Raw genomic sequence first — 18,785 nt, forward strand, 5'->3', positions numbered from 1 at the left:
TTTTGGTATGCCTTACGTTATATCTCCTGATAGAAACTTGTTTCATTACAATAGACAAATTATTAAGAAAGTCATTAGCGATTTCTATTAGAGGAGTTACATTCCGCCCACTCTCTACCTAACGTTAACGTACATAATCTTTTCCAGAGAATTCTACCCAAAATTATTAATGTTCAACTTAGGTATATTTATCCACTAAAATGAATTAAGCTTAAATCGAATTCATAGCCCCTGAAAGCAATACTGGTCCTTTAGCAGGCAGCGGAACCTGGTTAATTTTCGGTACAGAAGACACAGCCACGCAGTCATCTAGTTATAGAATCTACAAAATGGGACACAATAAATTTTGCTGTCCAACATGCGCTATAAAATAAGGTTAAAGTTAGATATCCACCCACACATGTTCAATAGAGTTTATATCAGGACTTCCTGCTGGCCATGCCATCCTATTCAATTCAACGTCGTGAAGGAACTCATTCTCGATTCTTGTAGCATGAAGGCGAGCACTGTCATGCATTAATGGTAACTTTTCACCAATAAGTGGGAACATGGTACCACATGTTCGATTAGAAACTCTTCGATGTATCTTGGAGCAGTCAAAGCACCTCTATTAATGAAAACAAGTTTGTGCGAGCTTCATATGAAATGCCATCCCATACCATTACTGATCCACCTTGGAAACTCACACGTGAATTGAAGGTACAGTTCCCCTTAAAAAGAATGAGACGATTCTTGGTCGTCGGAAGTTAAAGTTCTACAGCGCGGTTCACTCGATATCGACGTAACAATACATAACATGAAAATTAGAACAAGAATTGTTACGAAGACCACAAGGATAAGGACCAGAATAAGGATCACGAAGAAGACAGCCATTTAAGGCCACGATTTCACAACTTAGCTCGGGTAACAAAATATCATTGCTTCTCTGTACCGAATGGCAAATGCCTGCTATCGGATCTACATTCTGGACTGCTGCTGTCACTGTCTTGTCTCGGTAGCTCATATAGTAGCGTGTCGGTTCCTCCGTATAGCCGACACGTCTCGTGTTCGATCCCAGGTGAAACTTTTTTTTATTGAGTTGTAATTAATTTGTTCAGAGTTCCTCTACTATCTAATTTGTTGAAAAATATGGAATAATTTATGTCCAATTTTTGGGTCTTACAAATGGGCTGAACCTCGCCAAAAAAATAAATCTTACTTGGAAGTTAAAAGTATTCTTCCTTAAACAAAAATCATAAAAAAACTAAAAGAGACCTGTTAACTTAAAATCTTGTCCACATACCATCAGCTTCTATTACAGCTCTAAATCGATCCGGCAGGAATGTCACGAGATAGTGGAATAAGTTCTGATCCCCAGCGAGATCTTCCCAGGTGTCAACAACTTGATACCACAATTCGTCTCGATTTCGAGGGCGTCTGTGGGCATAGGTGGCTAACCTTCTCTTTTTCAATTCCGCCCATAAATATTCCAAGACATTCAAATCAGGTGACTTCGGAGGCCAATTAATGATTTCGATCTCGGGTCTCCTTTGAAACCATCTTTGAATGCTTGCGGCATAGTGCACGGGATGGTTACTCTGCTGGAACAGCAATGTCCCTTCGGAAAAACGTTCTCGGACGGAAGGAAGGAAAATATTTTCCAGAATGTGCTCGTAAGTTCCCGCATTAAACCGGACATCGATGCTTTCTATAACGCCAGGTCCATCGTAAGACATCCACCCCCAACACGATATGCTAAACCGCCCCGATCTTTCACGTCAGTGCACATAGCGCTGATCATGTCTGAGACCATCCTCACGATAGACATGGACAGGACCTTCGTAATCACTCGAAATGGTTGTTTCTTCGGAGAAAATTACATTTCTCCAATCGAAATCCACTCGATTGGTTGCGAAGGCAAGACGGTTGACAGCTTGTGCTTCCCCCAATATTTCAATTTGCGCAGCCCTCCGGCTCCTAATACCGCGGTTCTTCAACATGCTGATCACAGTCTGTGAAGAACCGGGAAAGTTAGATGCTGCTCTTATTTCGTTAGCAGTCAGAAAGGGGTCCTGTCGAACTGTCTCGAATAAGACAGCATCCTCTTGCAATGAAGAAATTCGCGGACGCCCAGGAATAGGGCGATTTTCGACCTCCCCTGAATTTTGGTAACGATGAATCCCCTCGCGGCTGTACTTCCAGGAACACCGACCAAACGGGCAGCAGATCTAGCTCCATATCAAGCCTCAACTAGAGCTATAACTCGATGTCTCATGTCACGTCGGTTCGCCATTAAGATGAGAAATGAGGGATGACGATACTACTTTAGTGTAGACATGACTATTTAACGTGATATAGAATTATTGAAATAAGGGGCATCTTGCACAGTAAGAGTTAATAGATCAACCCCAAATTAAATATTTAAATAACAGGATATAACAGGAAGTTCATTTGTTGCGAAACTAATCAAATTAAATCTAATTCCATTAAGTAAACAACACCACATTGCTACAGATAAATTGTAGGTTATTAACATAAGCATTGAATAAGTCCGTGCTTATGCGTTGGACGACAAAACCAAACATCGAAAGTTCGAATCTTGGCGAGGAATGTAACTTCTTGCTTTTTATAATGTAAATCAGACTTCTAACTATATTCATATTTCTTACATTACTTATTAATATTTATAGCCAACATTGAATTTGTGAAGAAAAGACTTTAGATATCTCATATGGAATTTGTGATCTGTAGTGACATAAACATAGATTATCTCTCGGAACTTTTCCGTAAAAGTAAATTAAATTCTCTCCTTGAAACTGGAAACCTTAGTCGTAGAGTCATTTTCCCACCCGCATACAAACTGAAGTAGCACAGCCATTGATAAAAGCTTTTTACACAGAATTAGACTGACAGAACCTATACGACAGAACCTATAATCAATGGCTTGTCTGAACATGATAAACAAATCCTAAGTGTTTCCAATGTCACTGAACAATATCAAAATATTAATTTAAAAACTAAAAAAGGGTCGTAAATGCTGTAGCCTATCTAGTGATTATTTACATTTATGTCTACGAAATAAATCTTAGGAAAACGTATATGATACTGATACTACTGATATTAAGAGTAAATGTATTGTATTTGCCACTTAATTTCAGAATCACTTCAGTGGATGTTCTCCACTCAACGTAAAAATTCAAAACTAAAATCATGTAGATAACGCAGGGACTTAAAAATCTCATGTATTAAAAAGAAGAATCTATATGTAATGAGTTGTAATGTAATGATCATGTTCATAAATACTACAAGAAGTACAGTGTACTTTATCAAAAATTATGAAAGAGGAAAATAGAATACATTTGAATAGAAAAGTACAAAATTCAGATAATGCAATTAAAGCTATTCGGAATATTATTAAAGTTAAACTTGTAGATATCCTAAGAAGAAAATTTTTTTTTTCATTAAAACCACTGATTATAAAGTAGAGGATCCCAAATCTATTGCAAATTCTTTTAACGTCTTATAGTATATAGTAAAGAAATATTATAGACAAATTAAACAGTCAAGATTTTGCAAAAGATACTGCAATTGGTAACTTATCAGATTCATTTAATAATTAGTATTAATATATGTAATTAGTCAATAACTGCAAAAGTGCTTTTTCATTCAATCATAACATGAATAAAATTGAATGCACAGTAAATTAAACACTATTGCAAACACGTAGATATAATAGTTCAAATCAACTGAAGGGGTGAGAATGAAATAATCCAAAGCCACACCTTTAACAAAAATTGTTTTTGTGGGAGTGCATTTCTTACACATATGGGAAAGCTACTAATAAAATATTGTAATAATTACTCAACAAATGACATAGCCTAAGGACTCTAAACCTTTATAAAAGTGTGTCTGTGTGCCTTAGGAATATTTTTTAATTCCATTTTAATTGTTAGTTTTTAATATGTATGCATTTACATTGTATGTGTGTATCTATAAATGCATTCATTAGATTAACGTTTATAATATTATAACTTGTAATTTTGTATTGTCTGTGATCATTAACACCTAATCTGAGGACTTTTTAAAACTCTATTTCAACGTTACTTAGCTATTTCAAAGTTATTTAGAAAAAAAAATCGTTGCGTAGACGAGGAATCGAACTCGCACTCTTCTACACAACACGCAGAAGTCTTAGCGTCTGAGCTATTGAAACGACACGAAAGTTTTCCTTTCTGTGCGGATTGTCAATCTAGTCATGAAGGTCCATTGTCGATTTAACTACACGATTTATGTATATATTTATCTTTTATTTACGTAATATTATCATATTTTTTGCAGTTTTAGAAGTGAATTTCGGAACGATGCTAGTAAGGAACCAAATAGCCTGAATTTAAGTAACTCAATATTCGTTATCTTGTGTATCAGTGCTCTGGTCTCTGATCATGCGCAGTGTCTTAGATCTGAGACTTAGGAATATTCAATCGTCTCATCCTTTTCTAGGGAAACTGTACATGAAAAAAACATTCTCCTTCTCTTCTTCACACTCTTTCACATCCATTTGTAAAATAAAGCTCGATTCATCTATGAAGAGCAATTGTCGCCACTCCCCTAGGTTCCAATTAGCATTATAGTGAGCAAAACGTAATCGTTCAACATGATGTTGCTCGAGCAATTCTGGGCCATTAGCTGGACTTCTGAATTTCAGCCCACATTCATCCAGACATCATCTTACAGTTCTCTCACTCACGTTAACTTGTCTTATTTCCTGGAGGTTTCGTCTGGTCTCAACAGCTGTGGAATGACGATTTCTTAATGTGTTTAGGAAAATAAAATGGACCTCACGAACCGAAGTTACTCGTTTTCTCCCTGAAGCGGGCCTCCTGGAATAACCTCCTATCTCTCTAAAGCGATGGTACACCCGTTGTACGGTCGATCGAGGAATCCCAAGAACTGCAGCCATATAACGCTCACAATTCCCATCTTCTATCATCAATGCTAAATCGGTAAAACTTAGCGACATTTGTATACAATGAAGTATTCCAATACTGCCTCAATAGAGCTTACCAGTCTGTAGACTTCTTCAGTTTAACTTGAAATGAGTCCGAGAAGTTTAGACACAATATTGCAACAAGTACGAATCTTCTTTTCAGATCATCGTTGGCTATTATTCAGTATTAAATTGTTACGTATCACAAAATAAATGAATGACTAAATTAACCTGAGCACACCTACAATTATTTTAAAAAATCCTACAATTTTCAAAAATTTTAAAGAAAATGTAGGTGTGCAGGTTTTTTTTTTTTTTTTTTTTGCCGCTGAGTGTATATTAAAGAACAAAAGTACGGTATCAAAATAAACTAACATATTCTTATCAAAATAATTATGCACATAAATTCACTGATAATGTTTATTTACCATACTGAGAACTACACTCAGTAGGCCTATTCCGATACTTTGAATCTCCACTTCTCTTGTAATTCTGATATTGAAAATAGATATCTCTTTTTTCGAGACGCATTTGGGATCTTCAATTTGTTTTGTTATGTTTTCCTTTCTATAAAATAAAGTGTCTTCCAATTTTCGCCACCTCAGTAATTGTCGCTTCTTTTCATACATGAAACAATAGGTCCAGTGCTGTTCCTCACTTCCAGAACTTTCCCTGGCCACAATTCCTCCTCATAAGTAACTACCATATAACTATGTGCCTTTAACATTAATTTAACAGATTTCGTCTTCTTTTCCACATCTGACTCACTGTCTGTAAATATGGAGAGAACAATGGAAACACCATAATCTGTGTGCAATTCAATTTCATCGCTCACATAGTCACTTAGAGGGACGGTTGTTTTCTTTCTACCCTGGAGTTTTTGTTTTACCGGACCATCATTCATGCTAGTGCTATTGATGCTGGAACAGCTGATTCTTTATTTACTCGACCATAATGTTAAATGGTGTTTTAGAATGTACTGAGATACCGTATTTGCAGAAGTAAATAATCCCAATAATCACATTTTATTAAAACAAATATCTCAAAATGAAATACAATTATGGTCCACGAACAATTTGTGGTACATAGTTCAGGATTGACTTCTAGCCATGAAGTTAAACATTTTTCACTACATAGCCAGGTTTAATTGTACAAACAATCATTAAAAGTAAAGTACCCAAATAAGAGACACCTTTTTTAACTGCTTATAAATGAGGATGGGAATAGCCATTTTTAATCTGAATGAGTGGAATACATACAGCATTTCGTCTATTTTTAGAATTGACAATACAAATTTTAGTCAGTTTTTATTATTACTTTCAATTATTAAAAAAAGTAAAACTGGGAAATACTGTTGTTTTGAAAAGGGGTTCCAAATAAGAGACACGTGTGTTATTTAAGTTTATTTATGAGCATGGACAAAAATGATCATCATTTGGCTTAAAATTGAAGCAATATATAACATTGTGAAGTCATATAGATACTTTAATAAATTCAGGAACATTTTAAAATTGAAGAGGTCAGTGCAACAGTGGTCTAACCCCTCTCAACAGAAATTCTGTTGTTTGTTTGGCATTTTTCCAAGTGGAATTAAGATGGTTTACGAAAAGAACACAAAGTCGGTCAAATCGGACATGAATGTACTAATCTTATTTAGGCTACTATTGCTAACGTTAATATTTTGATAGAGAAAGAAAAATGATAGAATATTAAATTTCGATCTCCATATTTTAATTTTAAGTTGTTGCACTTATTTTGCCGACCCCTTTAGTTGACACAATTCTTATTTTGCTAAATTGAGCAAGTTGGACAAACGAAAGTTTCATCATCAGTGCTGCAGTCTTCGTGTGTCCAACAACGACATTTTGAACACTGAATCTATTTCTCCCCTCTGAGTCCTGGTGTCCTCTCAAAAAAATTCAGTGCAAAACAAGCACTCTCCATCTTCATAATTTTCTCCATATTCCGAGTCACTAAAGTTAATTAGTTCCATTTCCACATCGGATTGTTCATCACTGGACGAACTCAAGCAGTGTTTCTTGGAGTGAGTTTTTCTTGTGATTTTTGTTGTTTTTCGAACAACTTCTTGCGAGCTCCGTCTTTTCTTTGATTTTCCTTATCTAAACTCTCATTTTTTTCTGACCAGAACTGATATTATGATAGCTCCTTTTCCTGCCCTGGATGACTTTACATGCGACTACCCACTGGTTGAAGCTTACGGCTCTTGAGATGGTGGTTGTTGCAGCTGCTGCTATTGCTGCTGCTTCTGTAGGCCTAACTGTGGTATAACCAAAGTCACCTTTTCTGGCGCGTAAAATAAGTAACGAGAACGTTGAGCGCGAATAACTTATCTTTGCCATAGTCTGTGGGCATTAAAGCTGACAACTGTGATTCGCAGATTGCTTACGTCACATCTGTTTAGGAGCTGGTACCACTCTCAGTCGAAGTGGCAACAGATGCCACTGATCCTTGAGTACACTGACAAGTCAGTGGACTGGTTAGTGTACTCAAGGACACATCCCAGAAACGCAAAGTGCGAGTGTCTTGCCTTTGACGCAGTAAGTGGGGACCAAGACTGACAACTGTGATTGGCAGATTGCTTACGTGACGTGTTGGATGTTACCGTTTTCAGCTATGCTGGCAACTAGTGCTCACTGACTGGCTTTTTACTCAAGAACATGCACCACAAACGCTGTCACTGGCTGTAGTGGCGATATTTACACAGGTCCAACGACATTTTCGAAACCAGAAATCACAATTAAATTTAATAATTTTAATAATTACACAAGATTTTATTTGAAATGTATAGATAATATTTTACGAATTAAGCACTTATGTTTTGATCTTTAAGTAAGGTAAATATTGTCGGACTAGCTGATTTTAATTGACTTTAGCTATTGATATTATTGTGATCTCAATGAATAATTTATTTTAGTCATTAATAATGATAACTTAATAATTTCAATTACTAATTTTTGTAATGAATAATTGAGGACAATGGATAATTAACGATTGACATAATTCGTAATTAATTTTAATTAATAGTTCAAATTATTCTTTCATTGGTTCTTATATAGTTGCTAGCAGACAAATTGACATGACTAGAAGCATTAAAGCTTTTCATAAACTCTCAAAGGTGAGTATCATAATAATACCAAATAAGGGTTCTAAATAAGAGATACTATCTCTTAATAGGACCCCTAGGTATCTCTTATTAGGGAACGGAATAAATAAGAATGAAATAGCTACCCAAGGTCATAAGTTATTATCTTCCTTATTAGCAATCTACCTTATTATATGCAACATTTTACTAGCAATTTTATAAAATTAATAATAAATTTGTTGTCGCTTAAATTACCTGCTGTTCTCTTCCTTTACAAAAACTAGTATAAAGTTCAAAGTATGAAGAATTACTTTGCTTGCTCTCAGCTTCGTTGCTTACTTTCAACTGAGGTTAGACAAAGAACACGATACCTTACAAGCACAAACATTAGTTCTACAGAGGAGAGCTTAATAAAACAGACAAACACAAACTGAATGATTTCGCATCTTCACACATTCATTACAACGATGCATACTGACCTTGGTAAGCATCCATATCATTCCCAGGTGTAATGGTAGATAGAACCACACTAAGGGGAACATAATTCCATCACAGTGGCACCTCAAATGGCAAACACCGAACTCTTGGGGGACTGAGTAATACATAATGCGTTTTGGACCATAGTTGGGAGCTTGGACCATGGTTATGGGAAATGAAGTTAACCAATAATAGTTACGTGAAAAACATTAAGTCAAGTGTTAAATGTAAGATTTAATTTCAACTGCATAAAACAAAATTGACAGGTGAAACCCTCTAACGGGCTTAGTGTGTTGCACGTGTTTATTTTCGTTAATTTCGCACTTAGTGAAAATTGGAATTATTGATTATCTCATAAAGAATTATAGATACGACATAATGGACTTCATCAGACGAGAGATCACGAAATTTTAACGAGGAACATCCAGAACCTGAAATTACTAAAAAACTGACTTAGAGTGTTTCACCTGTAGGCCCTACGATATTATAATTATTACATTCTAAACCATTGGCAGATGTCATGGGGTAAGTTGTAATGTATTGGTTCCCACAGCCAAAAGAGAATGCTTAAAAGTCCTTCACTTTGCTTCTGACAAGGAAATAAATTATATAATTTCAAATCCGAAATAGCATCTAAGGTTCGCTTCGCGAAGTGAAGTAAAATGATCGGAAATTTAACAAAATATTGACAGTAAATGCAAACTAACTCATTCATAAGAATTGCCTCCTCTGAAGGGGGAAAAGTTTCTTAAGAAATCAATAAATAACTCACCCACAGACTTGGAACAGATCCAGGATTCAGTGCGAGCTTACTGACGCCATACAAGTGACAGCCTATGACACATGGTCTAATTTCAGTGTCGAGCGCAGATCAAACTCATACTTTTGAAATTTTGGACACTATTAAAAATTCCCATATAAAACACTACGGATGATTCGTGGTGATAAGGAAGTACCAGAGCAGTTAAACTACGAGGTAAAACAATTTCTAATACATTCTCACTGCTAGTAGTACTTCGACGAAGCAAGGCATATATATACTCGTAAGCATAGTTTGATTTTTCAAGAGCTGGACTAGGATGGGTCTTACATTTGGCGTGCTTTGGTCCAATGTGAGCCCTATATATGCGAATATTTCAAAAGTTATAATCGTAAATCCGATGCTGACAGGTGGATCATCCCTGAAAAGTCAGATCCCATCCGCAGAAGAGAAGCCTGTTAAACCTCAGTGGCCTGGAGCCCCAAGGTCGTCCTGAAACAACATCGTATAATCGATGTTGCCATGTGGGCCATCCTGTCTGTCACAGATAGAGCCAAGTCTCATCCGCAGACGATAAGCCCCAGAGGCCCGGAGCCACAATCCCTTGATCACCGGAAATCCTTACTACCTCCAAGACTTTTACCACAGCCTATTTTTACATTCGCATATGATAGATGAAATGGGGTTGGACGTGGAGATCTCTGGTGAAATAATGGAGTGCTATGGTAGTACTCAGGATAAACTCTCTACAATGTTTGTTTTGTCTATCACAAATTCCATCACGAACAGGCCGAGAATCGAATCGGGACTTTCCGGATGGGAAACTTGAGCGTCAGACGCAGAAATGAAACGATTTTGCAAGAATGCTAAGCAACCAATTGAACATAAGGGATGCACAAATACCTTCAAAGTAAGCTTGAGTAAAATATTAGTCCACTGTACAACAAAATTTCACATATGGCATTTTCTTATTCCAAAATAGAACTAAGTGAATATTTACTAATGTGTGCTCTAAATCTGAAATTAAAGTCCAAATTATCTTCCTCTACCACCATTTTCCGGAGAATTAGAAATGCATTTTTTTCTGAAAAAAAAATACATTTTTTCCGCTACCGCTGATAAAATTATAGCATACTATAGATACAAAATGGCTCACATTATTTTCAACTCCACGATATCACACAGTTTTAAACACACACACAAATTTGTTCATGCATTTACTGAGAAAAATCTCGTAATTTAATAGACTTATCACATCTTTTTTCTTCTGGATGACCTCCGTTTATAACTAGTCACTGTCGTTTACAAGGAATCAACAATATTTTTCAAGTATGCCGGATGACTATTTTTGTGCATAGCTCATTTCCATTTCAAATATTTCTTGAGGAAATCTTTTTCTAGAGCTTATGATTTACCGCTCTACGGTTCTCACAAAATAAATCCAAATAAGAAAATATGACGTGAACCTTAACGGAAATATTACACTCCATTTCTTCATATGTAATGGGTTTCTAAAAGTTTGTAGTTGTCTGATCTAAAATTTTCAAGAAAATCTGAGAAAACATTTTGGAAAGAGCGACATGCAATTATTTCTGTATCGACTCCGGCAAAGAGTCAGCCATATTTTTGTGGATTTGTGGACCAATAATGCTGTCCATTTTCAATTTCCCTTCATTCAAAGCGGTAAATTTTCTCTTTAATACTGAAGTCCAGTCCCTCCTTTGTCCGTTGCTTTGACGAAGTTATTCATTAACCATATCCGATATAAGTGGTGACAGGAGAATTTTATTCTTGTCTATGAGTGAAAGATATTCGGCACTTTTCACCTGGTATTGACCATTTTTTCGAAGGTCACTCTTTACTTCTACAATTATTAGTTTTATACCGAATATCCCACTTGCACAATAAACAACAGAATTCTGTGTACTCTGGCTGCGTTCCAGTTACATGTCCAATGACTTTCAGGCTTCATTTGCCATTTATACTGAGAACAGTTACAGCTTTTAGGAAAATATGCAAGTTTCCATAAGTTTACTTAATTTTCACTGGTTTTGAGGGATAAGAATTTCCACTGTGTATTAATACTCATTCAGACTTGACTCGAAAATTCTGTGAACAGACGCCATTCGTCAGGACTACGTTCTCTACCAAATTCAGATATACTCCGTGCGCCCGCTTCCACTGCTTCCGGGTCTTGCGCGAGTGAAGTCGACAAAGGCGGTGAACCGTGTCGGGCAGTCCGCAGTAAACCTACCTAGAGTTTGTCGCGTAAGTTATTACTAGGCTGCGGATTTATATGTACTAAAAATCGTGAAAATGTGCATGAAAATATGCTTAAAAAAAAGGGAAATTGTGCATTAAAACTTGAAAATATGCAGTCAAAAGTATTTTATTTTACAACAATAACTTAATGACTCAAGAAGTTTCGTCCATATATTGGAAGATGTAAATTTGCATCAACATTAAACTTCATTGCTTATTGATATTACAATAGATTACAATATAGGGTAAACTAGGGTCTGTTTACCCTATTTCTCCAAATTTTCGGATGTAAATCTGTTTCGGTTATCAGCAACTATGTTCTTATAAACAGAGAATATTCTTTCAACTTCACATGAATTTAGGGGACAATACTTAAAACTGTTATTTCTTTACTTGTGTAATTCTGAACAGTCTGTTGTGTATGTCATCTTTTATGCCCGTGCAGTCTACTTAGTTTCGTTCTCTGAGCAACCGGGGAAATACGCCTACACCTCTGCGCGCGTAAAACATAATGGAAGACGCCGCAGGCTATCTGCTTGCCACGCGGCATAAGAGAGTAAGAGCAGAAGTGAATTTACTCTGTGAAGCCAAGCGCATGACGTCAAACCACGCTAGGGCGCCAAACAAAGAATAGGTTCGATTGACATCATCATCCGAGAGGTGTATACAAGACGGTGCGATTTCTGACAGAACGTAATGTCCTAGTTCAGAGACTATAAAATTACGAAATACATGTGCAAGGTCACTCATGTAGTCGCAATGCGAAAGGACAGGGAACCTTTCAATTTGCAGATTTAGAATTCACGGCGTCTCTCCTGGCGGTCTTCACCTGCCTTGTCATCGAACAACGGACGACAGAGTCTTCTCGACTACTCCTGCACTGCGAAATGACACAGTTCATTTCAATGTGCAGATTTACACCAGCCATTTACTCCTCGTCCCGTCCCGTGATCACTTTGATCACATTTCCGTCCCCCTCGCGTATGTGGTACCTAAGAGGTTACGTCCATTTTCGGGTTTCCCCTTCAAAATTTTCTAGAGCTCCAACAGTGGAGCAGCGTAACCCGGATTGAGACTAGTGACCAACAGGCTCACATATTTAATTTCTTGCAGCCCCGAACCCCTTGCAAGGACGCGTTTTGCGTACCTTTTATCTACTCTGAACTAGGGCTTTAAGTTGTTTGTTAGAAAAAGGGGGGCTTATGGGGAAGGGCATATAGGTCCGTGGTCCATTTCTTTTAGGGCTCTTCCCGACATTTGTCTTAGCGCCTAAGGAAAACCACGGAAATACCTTAGGCAGGATGAGTTGTCTCAATATAAGAGACTAGCTAATTTGGCTTTTATGTAACAGGTCGTTTGATTTATGAATTTAGGATAGATGTAATTAATAATTAATTTTTAATAATTAAGGGATTCATGGGGAAATGAGTGCAGATCCGTGGCCTATTTCTTTTAGGGCTCATCCCGACATTTGTCTTAGCGCCTTAGGAAACCCACGGAAAAACCTTAGGCAGGATGAGTTGTCTCAATTTCAGAGACTAGCCAGTTGGCTCTTAGGTAGAATGACTCTATGAATCGATGGATATATGGTAGCCAATTAGCTCTATGATAGTTCCATCGATCAACAAATTTAGATATTGTTAGGGAGGGAATTTGTTTAGCCCAGTTAAGACAAGGTCATTTCAAAGCGGTTGCACTACCCAAGGAGTCTCATAGAATCGAGTCGTGACTACCAAAACCTGGGAGTAAAGCCTGCCTCCCTGTCCTCCTGTCTCAAGAGTATAGCTAATGGACCTGTCTGGTGTCTACGCCGTAACCTAGGATCATACTGGCCGAGGCCAGATATGAGCGGGTTGGGGTTAGCACGAGCTTCCGCATACAGGTTCCTAGCCAGTCGAGCAATGAACTCGTCTATGGTTGGCAACTCTAGTTCATCATGGAACTTTCTTCTCGAGGCGACTAGGGGGAGATGGGTAATGAGTCGAATCACCTGGTTTTGGATAACTTGGAGTTTACGGAGATAGGACACTGCCGCAAACCCCCATGCGGGTGCGGCATAGGTAATGACAGAGCGAATGAGGGCCTTATATATGGTAAGTCCTACCCCCAGGTTGTCAGGAGTTAATTATTAATTCTCAGTCTGGATGAATACCAATTAAGTGCTTAATTATTTGTCTCCAAGTCGCACTCGACATATTATATAAGAAACTCCTGAGCATGAAAGAAAACAGTTAAAGTCTGAAATTTATAGGCGGAGTATTTATTTGTTTGCACGGATGACCTGCTAATGAACAGCTGTGAAGTTAGAGTAAGTTAGCCTATGGAAATAAGTCGCCGCTGAAAATCGGTAACATTTGTTATCGGAGAATTCTTGATAAATAACTTAATATCTCCGAAAGCACTATGTTCTCCATCACTCCAAAGTAATCAGCTATGTTTTCTTTCCTATGTAAGAGGTAAGAGACACAGCTCGATGAGAAAATGTGTGGGGGGGGGGGGATTTATTAAATGTTCACTCTGACTATGAAACATACAACTTCCTTAACATTGTGAGGTGAAAGAAAATCACGAATGAAATAAATCCCACTTGAATCAATGTAAACACCAACTAGATAAACCTATGCAAAGAGCAAATCAGCTGTAGTAAACTGAAGCACTGCGTGCTAAAAGCTGATAGGTCCATTTTCGGTGATTTTGAGATTGGCAGTGCAAAGTGTTGTTTTACTCATATACTGCATATGGGGAAAAAGTTGTGTGGATTAAATGTTGATAAGTCCGATTTCTAGACCGTCTCGGATGAGACATGCATATTAATGTGAGGGGGCAAGATGTTTATAAGTCCATGCTTTCCGAGCCATATGTTGATATGTCCATACTTGACAGCCATGTGTTTGTAAGTTTCGCAAAGCAATGTTACCGGTTATTAATGATAAAGTTTTTTCCATTATATCTGGCGGCTTTAGATATCCATGAATGGTATAAATATTCGGGGTTAAAATTCTCTGAGTAACAACCATGTTATCAGTATTGTGAGTCAGTTGAGTGGTGATTGTACGGACGTAATGCTTGATCGTATTATCTTATTTTTTTGTCATTTTCTGTATTGATGCTCTCACAACACTAACACACGGAAATCGCGTACTTACTAGAAAGAAATAATACCTGTACAGATCATAGTGTTGCACAACCCTCGAAGAAATGAGGTTTTTGATTGTCAACCTCACCCACGCACCTTGATAGCAACGATTAGTTCGTATATTTTCTGCATAGTTGGTTATTAACGTGTTAGCATAGTTAGTTCAATACAACAGCTTCGGTACTGCTATAAGTATTTCGTGTGTTCTCTGCGACTTTCTGTAATTTACCCGTTGGCAGTGATTGCATTGAAAGAACAGGAACTTTGATCTATCCGTGAACGCCTGGGCAGTTACGCAAACTGCAATATTTAGAATATACAACTAGGGAAATCCAGTGAGGGCTAGAGACTGGATAGGTCTACGGAATTCTCATATAGAACAATAGCAGAGAAGTATACGTAAGTGTGCTCGATTTACAGATATGTTTGGATATTAATAGGCTCTATAATACAGTGTTATGTGGATGAATACAGGTTTAGGTGCACAGTTTAGTAACCTTTACGGGTAAATGAAGCTACGTTATTTATTTATTGTCCGCAACTAGCTTGGTAATGCTAGGTATGGTCGTTTCTATTGAAAAATAGGTATTGCTAATGAAAAAGCAGATCCTATCAGCACGAGAGCAACAGAGGGATTACCAATACCGTTGCAACTGTGCATCTAAACTGACAGAGGAGAAAGAAGAGTTCTTTTTGAGATACAAATACATCGACAATCACTAGCAGCAAACACGAAATATTAATGGTGGCCACATTCCGGTACAATATTCCAGTCAAAGAGAAGGGAGACATTCGTGTCTGTAAGAAAGTCTTTCATCTTTTGATTGGAATTAAATTTGGGTGCTTGCAACGAAAGACAAAATCTGCAAGTCATTCTGTTATTGATATACGGGGTCATCATACGCCGACCAATAAAATACGCAATGACATCGTCAGAAAGTGAGGAATTATTTGACAAATTATACCAAACTTGAAATTCGTTACAGCAGAAGAAAGAGTACGCGCTGTTTCATATCTTGCGTCTTACTTTAACGTTTGCAAACTACGCAGAGAGTTCTTGGAACTGCATCCGGAGTGCAAAGCCACTGTAAAATGTTGGTTCTTCCGGAATATATTCCAGAATGAGTCCAACTTGCGTATTCCAGAATGAGTTCAACTTGCGTTTGAGTGAGATGAAAGTGATACTGCCGGCGAAATGAGTCCAGGGCCCAGCGCCGAAAGTTACCAGCATTTGCTCATCGGTTGAGGGAAAACCACAGAAAAATCTCAATAAGGTAATTTTTCCCAACCAGGATTTAAACCTCGGTCCCCTCGTTAACGGTCAGGCATGCTAACCGTTATTCCACAGCAGTGGACACAGGAATATTACAAATGCCAGTCATAGCAATACAATTTCGGAGTAATGGCTTTCAAAATAAAAAAAAAGCTACTATGACCGTAAATAGTGAGCATTACAATGACAAATGTCAAAATAAAGTTTCTGGCTTGCTTGTTGTTGTAGACGTCTAAAACTTCAAAGATGCTCCCGACCCTATCATATGTCCAATTCCCAAAATAGCACGGTTGAGACATCTTTGATTGTGGGACACTTCCAAAAGTGCTGGAGATTATGTACACATGTATAGTGATCAATAAAGTACCAAAATCTAGCATCTTCCTTTATGTAATGCAAAATCTCACTAAGTTGGATACTACATTCCGATCAATAAAGAATGAGAAGCTCCGGGACATACCACACCAACTACAGCCTACAGCCATTTCAGAGACGGTTGCAATCTAACAAGGGGAACTTCTATCCTGGTGAATTGAAAAGGCGGTAATGCCGTATATTTTTGGAAAGAGGAGGCAAAAGTAAGTCAGCAGGTGAAATTTTTCCGCCTGAGCTCCATAGGGATAAAAGTTATGGGACTTTAAATTTAACGTAACAGTCTGTGGGAAGTGACTCAATGTGCATACTCAAAGGTTAAAATGAAGTTGTTTTTGAAATCACTGCATTGCAAACGAGATATTCAGCTGCCGTGCATCTGAATTGCAGACACTATGGATATCGATATTCATGCAATGAAGAAATTCTGAGCGAAAATAGTTTCGAAAGCATATCCTTCATATCTGCCTTCCGCATATTCGCTGAATCAGAAGCATATGATTTGATGTTATATGAGTCAGCAAGTTTATTTTTAGGGAACATTTTCTGTGAATCGGCTGACACAACATACATTGGGGAGATTTGTCCGTCCATGGAAATGACTGGCATAATTATGTAGGAGTACGTCGTGGCAGCCACTGATACTACTGTGAGATAAAATTTCTTCCCTCCTTTGAAACGCAGGGTTCTTCCGGAGTGAATTTCTTTTTTCAAATCGACTTTGATCAGTGTTGAGGATCTAGCGAAGAGTGAAGTCACGATCGATGAACAACTGCTTCATCTTCGACACGAAGCTGTCTGATTTCTGCTTCACCTCTCTCTCTTTGCTGCGAAGTTTCTACTCACTTTATGCGCCACAGAACGAGAAACGGTACGATTCCGCTGCTTGAATCTCCATTACCACGAGTCAGAAGCTCTGAAGTTAATACGGTCGTCAGGATCAATTTGACCCTTCACTTGTATGCCCCAAAGCCTGATAGTTTTGTCATGTATGACAGCGTTCGTACTTGACATTTCTTTGAAATTTTGCAGAACCATGCATTATTATCTGCCATTCCAGGTTTCTTCTTCTTATTCTTCTTCTTCTTTACTTTTGCATCGTAATCGTAAAGCATCTTCCATGTAATGAGAAGGAATCTATTTTTTTTTTACAGAGGTGAAGGATCGTCTCTTTGCGCTGGCTGTATCGTTCGTATAGTCGATCGATTTCTGCTCTTAATCGTCGTCGACTACGTTTTGATTCTTATAGGAGAGGGACGTAAGAAGACGTGCTGATTTGCGACGACGCGATGTCTCCGTCCCTTCAGCATCCTCCGCTTTCTGGCCGTCTTTTTGGCGTCTCGTCATTAGTTCGTCTTCTATGTCACCATAATCTTGCTGCCCATCTTCCACGTCCAAATCTGGTGTTTCATCAATAAGAGCGACGTGTACGTCTCCACGGTCTCCTGTTCATCTTTTAACTCATTCTTCAACTGATGAAACATCCGGATGAATACGACTGACGGTTTAGCGTCACTGGTGCCAAACTCGCGCACCACAATCTGAACCACAACTTTCGGATCCGTCCTGTATATGGCACAAATGAAACGTAAGAGTAGCTGTAACACCAAAATTAGCTCGAGAAAGACTTATCTTCCCGTTGTAAAAGTAGGTGATCGCATCCTAGCGATAATACCCAGTATTATTTAAAACGCACAACAGGTGCAATATCTCGTTTGCAATGCAGTGACTTCAAAAACAACTTCATTTTAACCTTTAAGTGCGTACATTGAGTCACTTGCCACAGAATGTCATGTTAAATTTACAGTCCCATAACTTTTGTTCCTATGGAGCTCAGGCGGAAAAATTTCACCTGCTGACTTACTTTTGCCTCCTCTTCCTAAAAATATGCGGCATTACCGCCTTTTCAATTCACCATGATAGAAGGTTCCCTTGTAAAATACTTAATACGCAGCACACGAGGTGCCATACGAGTCATTTTTTTTTCAGAAGGAGTAATATTGTGGAAATATTGCAGGAGAATAGATTATTGTAACAGCATTTTGTGCCTAAAATTCTCATGTACCCCAGTTCTCATGCAAAATGTTGATAAGTCCGAAATATTAAAACATTATTTGCTGGATCCCTATGCATGACAAAAATGCATAACTACGTCGAATGATACTTACATATGAAAGAATTATACGGTGAGGTGAAAAGATTAATTTGCTATGTGTAAACAAACACTTATGATGTTCTGAAACTTTCAATTGCTTCTCCTGAAAAATGTCATTTTTAAACTTATCAACTTTTAGCCCGCACTGCTTACTTGAGTCAAGCGAAAGTGCAGTATTCTGCAAACTAGGTGTAAAAGCGAAAATTGGAACAAAATATCACCAAATTGTCCAAATAATTAATTACAGATGTATTTTTACTAATATCGTAAACTATATTATG

Source organism: Periplaneta americana, chromosome 8 (assembly GCF_040183065.1).
Source record: "Periplaneta americana isolate PAMFEO1 chromosome 8, P.americana_PAMFEO1_priV1, whole genome shotgun sequence".
Lineage (NCBI taxonomy): Eukaryota > Metazoa > Arthropoda > Insecta > Blattodea > Blattidae > Periplaneta > Periplaneta americana.